The following is a 1,682-nucleotide window of genomic DNA, read 5'->3' as shown; positions in this document are numbered from 1 at the left end:
TCAGCTAACCAGTATTTTCGCCCCTTCCCAAAATTACTTCAACGGAAGGTTTCCAGATGGATATGCGGAGCAAATCCATCTGGCGGAGACAGGTTATGAATCTAGTGCTGCCAGGGTTGTTTTTCCATGATGTCAAACAGGGCAGCAGTGTGCTGCAGGTGTTGGCTTAAAAAACATTCACAGGAACATTTCAACTAACTAATATGTTGTTAATTGACCTATGAGGTGTTTTGAAAGCAGTGACATCATTATCAAATATACCAGAAATAGATTAAAAGTTATGAAATTTCATCACTTTGAATAATCCTAACATACAGTGAGGAAAATAAGTATTTGCACACCCTGCTATTTTGAAAGTTCTCCCACTTAGAAATCACTGAGGGGTCTGAAATGTCATCGTAGGTGCATGTCCACTGTGAGAGAAACGATCTAAAAGACATAAACCAGAAATCACAATATATATGATTTTTTTTTAACTATTTAGTTGTATGATACCGCTGCAAATAAGTATTTGAACACCCTTCTATTTTGCAAGTTCTCCCACTTGGTCTGAAATTGTCACCTGTCGGAACACCCGTCTGTCGGCTAGAATCCTGACCCTCAAAGACCTGTTAGTCTGCCTTCAAAATGTCCGCCTCCACTCCATTTATTATCCTAAATTAGATGCAGCTTTTTGAGGTCGTTAGCTGCATGCAGACACGTGTCCACCCCAGAATCCAACTGCTAACATGGCCAAAGAGCTGTCCAAAGACACTAGAGACAAAATTGTCCACCTCATCAAGGCTGGAAAGGGCTACTAGGAATTTGCCAAGCAGCTTGGTGAAAAAAGGAAGCAATCGTTAGAAAATGGAAGAAGCTAAACGGTCAATCTCCCTCGGAACGGGGCTCCATGCAAGATCTCACCTGGTGGGGTCTTAATGATCTTAAGAAAGGTGAGAAATCAGCCCAGAACTACATGGGACGAGCTGGTCAATGACGTGCAAAGAGCTGGGACCACCGTTTCCACGGTTACTGTTGGTAATACACTATGACATCATGGTTTGAAATCATGCAAGGAAGGTTCCCATGCTTAAACCAGCACATGTCGGCGCCCGTTGGATGACCATCTGGATGATCCAAAGGAGTCATGGGTGAAAGTCATGTGGTCAGATGAGACCAAAATACAACTTTTTAGTCATAATTCCACTAACTGTGTGTGAAGGAAGAAGAATGATGAGTACAATCCTGACATGGGGGTGGTAGCATCATGCTTTGGGGGTGTTTTTTTTTTCTGCACATGGGACAGGGCGACTGCACTGTATTAAGGAGAGGATGACCCGGGCATTTATTGCCAGATTTTAGGGAACAACCTCCTTCAGTTAGAGCATTGAAGATGGGTGGAGGCTGGTTCTTCTAACAGGCCAATGACCTGAAGCACACAGCCAGGATAACCAAGGAGGGACTCTGGAAGAAGCATATCAAGGTTCTGGTGTGGACTAGCCAGTCTCCAGACTTAAACCCGATAGAGAATCTTTGGAGGGAGCTCAAACTCTGTGTTTCTCAGCGACAGCCCAGAAACCTGACCGGAAGATCTGTGTGGAGGAATGGGCCAAAATCCCTCCTGTAGTTCGTGTACACCTGGTGAAAAACTATAAGAAATGTTTGACCTCTGCATTTGCAAACAAAGGCTACTGTACCAAATA

General features: G+C 43.8%; 1 protein-coding gene across 1 annotated transcript in view; it reads right to left on the bottom strand.

Annotated features, from left to right (window-relative positions):
- Positions 1-1,682, bottom strand: part of csk (c-src tyrosine kinase) — a 48,931-nt gene that overhangs the window by 5,321 nt on the left and 41,928 nt on the right. The window lies entirely within an intron of this gene.

Source organism: Cyprinodon variegatus, unplaced genomic scaffold, assembly GCF_000732505.1.
Source record: "Cyprinodon variegatus isolate N-32 unplaced genomic scaffold, C_variegatus-1.0 Scaffold645, whole genome shotgun sequence".
Lineage (NCBI taxonomy): Eukaryota > Metazoa > Chordata > Actinopteri > Cyprinodontiformes > Cyprinodontidae > Cyprinodon > Cyprinodon variegatus.
This window is presented reverse-complemented; position numbering and strand designations above follow the sequence as displayed.